A 6,662-nucleotide genomic window follows, 5' to 3' on the forward strand; every position below is an offset into this window, starting at 1 on the left:
ATCCTTGTTTGACTGTAGGGTGTAATATTATGTCCAAAGGACCAAAGAGATCCCACCAAGAGTCAAACCAGTTTGGTAAGCTTTGTCTTGAGAAGTTGTCTTTGAAGAATAATAACCAGGAGTGTTGGAAATTTGTATTCTGTCTAAAAAAGACGTTCCACCAAGCTTGTTGGTAGTCCCAGTATGTATATGAAGTGGAGTATGGCAGGCTTTGGGTAAGTCTGGTTTGGAATTTTCTAGGTATATGGGGTGAGGCTCTCTAGTGTGAGGGGTGTATGACTTTACTGATGGATATAGTGGAATAAATGATATTTTATGTATTGTTTTTATCAAAAGTGAGTGAACCTTGCTGATTCTGTTTCCACTAAAATTTGCTCATAATAAGCAAGGGTTTTGTTTGTATTGTGGGGCTTGAAAAGCCAATTTTTTGGAAATATGTTTTTTGCAAATTTTATTGGATCTTCATCGAAGATGCTTTGAGGAAGAATTTTGATCTTTGAGAAGGAGGGGTTGCCTGAGGCCTAATAACCACCTCACTCGAAATTCTTTTGTTGTATTCCGCTTGTTTTTGTGTAACAAGCGGGGAAGGATTGTTACTTACCTCTATGGCACTGGATGGCTCTTTCTTTACATTTTGTAAAGATTGGGCAAGTAACAATATTGTTTCTTTTGGTAGTATGTTGGCTAACTGATTAAAGGCTAGCATGGGTTCAGATGTTATGGGTTCTGTTGTCAAAGGTGTTTGTTATAAGAATGTCTGGTTGTTTTCTGCCATTTGGAGCCATGTCTTGCCAGATGTTAAGCCTTTTGGCTTTGGTGGTGTATTGGAGGGTTCGGCATGTCTTTGTCTTTTTTGGATCTTGGCATATTGGTATCCCCTGTAAAAATTCTCTTGTGAGAAAATCAGGTAATGAATTTGAAGAACCATTTATAAATTCAATGTCGAAATCGAATACCGAAAGTATGGCTTGCCATCGGGCAAAAATTTGTTTTGATGCAATGTTTAAAACGTCTTTTGTAAAAACGTCTTTGGCTGATTTGCAATCAATCCTCAAGAGGAATTTTTGATTTAATAAATCTCCTTGGAATTTTGATATAGATAAAACTATAGCAAGTATTTCTTTTTTGATTGTTGAATAATTTTGTTGAGTGGAATTCCAATGTTTTGAAATGAACCGAACAACTTGTTCTTTGTTGTTATTGACTTGTTTGAGAATACCACCATATCCTAATTCGAGGCATCCTGTTTCAACTATTTTGAAAGTGGAAGGGTCAAGAAGGTGTAAGTATGGTATATCTTTTACATGCATTTTGATTTGTTTGACAATGTCTGTATGGACAGAGGTCCATGGTGGAGGATCCTTTCGTAACCTTTGATGTAGAGGTTTACAAAGGATATTTATATTGGGAAAGAAATCTAAAATATAATTGAGACTACCCAAAAACCTTTGTAATTGAGTTTTGTCTTTAATCTCATCCGGGAATTTATCAAGAAAAGAGATTGATCTTTCTATGGGAGTGATGGTGCTTAAATGGATGTAATGACCTAAAAATCTAACATTGGTCTTGAAGAGTGCAATTTTAGTAGGAGAGACTACTAGACCGTTTTGTATGATTATTTTTATGAAAGTAGATAAATGTTTGAAATGCTGTTCTATATTGGAAGAGAATACTAGAACATCATCAATATAAACTATGATGTATTCGAATAGGGATTGAAAATCTCATTCATAATTCTTTGGAATTTGAAGGGGCATTTTTTTAGGCGAATGGCATAACATTCCATTCATATTGGCCAAAAGGTACAGTAAAGGCTGTCTTGTATTTATCTTTTCATGACTTGTATTTGCCAAAATCCCGATTTCATGTCAAATTTAGAAAATATTTTTGATCTACAAAGTCTGTTTAGTAAATCTTTTTATTAGGTATAGGGTATCTTATCCATCTAAGGGCTGTATTAAGAGGTTTATAATTAATAACTATCCTAGGAACTCCTCTTTCTAGTTCAGCATTTTATTGACATAGAAAGCAGAACAACTCCGAGGTGATTGACTTTTTCTTATGAGTTTTTTTATTTAAAAGATCTTGTATTTCTTCTTGACAAAATTTTAAAACTTCTTGGTTCATTTGTGTTGGGCGGGCTTTGGTAGGAATTTTGTTTTCAGAAAAATCATGTTCATAAGGTAGGTCTACAATATGCTTTTTCTTTCCCAAAAGGCATTGGGTAAGGTAGAGCATATGGTTTTCTCTATGTATTTTTGTAAGGAAGCAATTTTTTCTACAATTTTTGGTTTCAAAAGATTTTCTTCTATCCTTTTGAATTCTAAATTTTCTTTTAAAAATTCAAGCTGGTTTTCTTTGTCTTTTATAAGGCAATTTATTTCTGAAATGGAATGTTCTTGTAAAATATTAAGACTTCTTTTCTGTGGTTTTGTTATGAAATTGAAGGTGATTTTTTTTTGTTTAAAGCAAGAGTTTCTATACCTTCATTAGTAACAGTAAAGGATTGGATTAATGGTATAAAAGGTGTCCCAAGGATAACCTGTTGCCTCATGTTTTTAACTAAAAGAAAAGATGTTTTGTAAGACATTTGGTCTTTTATTATTAGGGCTTCGGGTAACTTGTATTGTATGTTCAGTTTGTTTCCTGAGGCTGATTTTAAGGATTCAGAAGTTTTGTCAAAGTATCTTGTTGGAACAAGGCCTTCCTTGATACAATTGAGGTTGGCCCCTGTATCAAAGAGTACTGTTGTTTCAATAGTATACTCATTATTGATTTTTATCTTAATATTTATCATTCATTTTCTAGATGTTATTTCTGTTAACAACATAAGAAAGGCTGGATCAGAGGTGTCTGGGGTACTAGTGATTTCATTTTGGTCATCAAGTTTTGTTTTTCCTTTTATGACAAGAGACTTTATATCAGAAATTTCCTGTTTCATTTCTAATTGAGTTTCTTTCGGGGCTTGTATTTCTAATTTTTGCTGTTTTATTTCGTTTTGGAGGTCATTAATATTTATAGGTCTAGACTGTGGTTTTTTGTTTCTATTCAAAATGTCTTTAAGATTGTAGGAAGTATTAGGCTTGGAAGTAATATTCATAGAAGAGTGTAGTCTATCTAAGTATTCTTTTTTGGCTTCAGGGTCAAGTATTTTGTCAGCAGTGCTAAGGAGAAATTCTTCTTCTTTTGTTAACATGTTTATTTCAAGAACGGGTCTTTCTGGGGAGGCGTCTTCATAATCAGAGTAAGAAGAAGAATCTATTTCATTAATCTGAAGACCTTCTTCCTCAAGAAGTTCATCAGAGGAAGTATCACCATTTTCTATGAAGATGTTGTTTAACTGGTTAAGAGTATTGTCGTCAAGGGAAAGTTCATTTAATTTTTTATTAATCCTACAGTATTTTGAAATATGACCTTTTCTACCACAAGAATAACATTTGATGTCTTTAAAATTTTTCCTATCAGTTTGAGGTCTATTTTGGTTATTCTGGTGTCTTTGTTTATTCCTACGAGGTTGAGGTTTGTTGTGATGTCTCTTTGTTTCTTTTTCAGAAGGACAAGTTCCCTTACATTTTGGTTTTGTTTTTTCATTATAAAAAGGGTCGTATTGAGCACAAAAATCTCCTAGACTTATATTGGTGAGTGATTGTTCTTCCTTGAGTTGTCTTTGTAATTTGATAGTATTACACATTTGTGTTCCTTGTCTGTAAACATAAGAGACTATTTCTCCATAAGAAAGAAGATCATAAGGTATTTGGCCATTGTATTCTTCTCTAATTTTATCTTTAACTTGATCACCTATAATTTGTGGTAAACCGGCTAAGAATTTTTCTTTCCAAAAGGGTTGATTACAGTCGGGTCTAATAAGAACCCTTTGAAAGAAAAGCTCTTTGTATTCTCTAAATCTTCCTAAGGATTTGCAACACATATTGGAAATGAGATCTTGGTTTCTATCCCTAATATGTGAAGGGTCTCCTATAAAGTGTTGTGAAATGGAATAGATAAGGGTATTGACTGCATCTTGGATGAGATGACCTTGATCATCATCCACGCGTTGACCAAAATCATCTACCTTATAAGCAGTTAAAATTTGTGTCTTTTGTTCATTTGTCAGGTAATTATCCCACCAACCTTTTAGCTGTCCAATAAATCCGGCTACTAAAAGATTAGCAACAGCATGGTCAGAAACATGCTGTGTTTTGTAGGCATTAGCAAGCATCACCATGTTGTTAAGAATGTTCATAATATTGGTTTCTGCAACACCATCAATGTTCCATTCATAGATGGCGTCAGGAGAGTATTTATTTTGTATTTTTTGCGATGATTCTTCTTGGGCAATGTCTGGTGGGGTAGCTCTACTATAATAAAGCTTCTGAGGTTGTTTTCAATTGAGGCTGTTAATCTCATTGACTGACTCATTATCAGGATTATCAGAGGGTTTGGTCAGAGTATTAATGGTGGGTTGGTCTGGAGTGTCTCTAATGATAAGATTCTGGAATTTAGGAGTGTCTAGTATAGGATCAGGTTCTAGCTTTGATTTTCCTAAGAGTTTTTTCTTTTGTTCTATAGCTTTGGCAAACTCTAGGCTAAGATTTTTTGGAAATTCAAAGGCTTTAAAAATGGGGTTTTTGAGAGTGTCAACTTGTGGTGTAATAAGCTAAGTAGGATTCTGGAATGTGGATTCTATCCTATTCAACTGTTTTCCTATGGTTACTAAATGTTGATTAGTAAAATTGTTTTGTTCAATAACTTTGTGGGTGTAGAGAGAGTCTCCTTTGTCTGGAAGTCTAAAAGGAGTGGCTGTAACCTCGCTATCTCCATGCTGTATTTTTATTCTCCTAAGGGGTGGATGATTGATTTTATGGTTTCACCATTATCAAGTTTCCACTTATAATGATGATCTAAAACAAATATTTCTTTTGGCTCAAGGAATTGTTCTTCTAGCCAATCAAAGAAAAATATATGGACTTTATATTCATATATGTAGTCGTAATATTTTTGTTTGATGTCTTTTGCTTTATCAGCAAAGGTTTTGAAGAACCATTCTCTGATTTGTTTGTTGTTTTCATAATTAAATTCTTTATTAAGAAAAGCTTTGTTAGGCTCAAAATGTTTTTCTAAAACATTAAGCTCGGCATCTATCATTTGCGAATAAGTAGGAGAATGATGAGGAGAATCTGTATTTTCTAGGACTGGTTCAGGCTGATTTTGTTGATAAACGGGCCCTGAAAATCACGATCTATTATCTAAACCACTAATTTCTGGTTCAGGAGGTGTCTCATGATTACTTCTACTAGTGGAATGGGGTAAAAGTGTTGTATCGTGTGTGGGAGTGTCCCTATGCATACTAGGAGGAGGAGTGTTTTTATGAGTACTCGGAGGGATGGTGATTATAGGAGGAAGATTAGGATTAAGATCTATGGACCTCGTGTAGGAATTATGAAAGGAAGGACTAGATCTTGAATCGAATGATCTTCTAGGAAATCTAATGGTCACTCTTCCTTCGGATGTTGAATGACATTAGTAGGATCGTATTCTGAACAACTTGTTGGGGAATTTGGTTTTCTAATTCCCATTGTTCTGGTAAAGTAACTTGGTTCCAATTAATAGACTTAGGAATTGTAGTATTTGCTCTAGAAATGTCAGTTTGGAGAAGGAGTGTTTCTTCCCGTGGACTATGTTTAAAAGCATTTTCTCCAAAAGCGGAGGACATGGCTTTGTAATGAATTCTATAGACAAGGGCTAAAGGAATAGATCCATCTGCTACTTTATAATTACGGGTTTTGATTTGGAGTGTTAGAGCTCTAAGGATGTTCTTATCTTTGAGGGAAACTGAGAAATTGGGATAACAGTCAAAATGTAGTTGTATTTTTGTTTATGTTTTAGAATGGACTCTTTGTTCAAAAGATGTATTTTTTCATAAGAATTAGAAAGAGGAACATCTCTTTCTTCAGTAGTTATGACATAGTCTGATTTTTTGAAAAACTTCAACTTTGATTGCTTGTATATTTCCTTAAGCTGTATTTTAGGAATTTCCCAATTTTCTATAGATTTGTTGAAATCTTCTATCCTTACTTCTTCTCTATGTATAGGACTTGGATCCGAGTCCATTTGTGATAGAGAACTAGAGGAAGATGTAGATCTTCTATGTAAACTCATACTTAAGATCGGAACTATTCCTTCTTCGTAACCGTTCTGAGAGCTAAACCAACGGTCTAACAGCCACTCAGGGACTTATGGCTTGGACCACTCTGTAGAAACAAGAAGGATGCCAACGAAAAATAGAATTGACTTATTATAGATAAATCATCTGATTGTTGTTCAACTATATCTTACCGTTTAACAGTAATTAATCAGGAAAAAAATGGCACGACTTTGGATTATCAAGTAGGCAGAGAATGACCCTTATAGTAGAGATCCATGCTTTCTTCTTATTCCTCATGAAGTACCGGACGATGTAACCTTCACTACTTGCTTTCGTGGCTCTATGCTGATCTTGGCGGAACGTGTTCTATCCCGGTGAATTTAGCCGAGTTTCTTTGAGAGAGTTGTCTCACAATCTGGAATGATCGCGCGTAAAGCGCCTATAGGCGGCTTTATTCCCTTAAGAGGTCCTGCCCCGTGGATAGGCTCTTTTCCCACCAGAAAAGAAGAAAAAGAAT

This window comes from Eucalyptus grandis, chromosome 8 (genome assembly GCF_016545825.1).
Source record: "Eucalyptus grandis isolate ANBG69807.140 chromosome 8, ASM1654582v1, whole genome shotgun sequence".
Taxonomy (NCBI): Eukaryota; Viridiplantae; Streptophyta; class Magnoliopsida; order Myrtales; family Myrtaceae; genus Eucalyptus; species Eucalyptus grandis.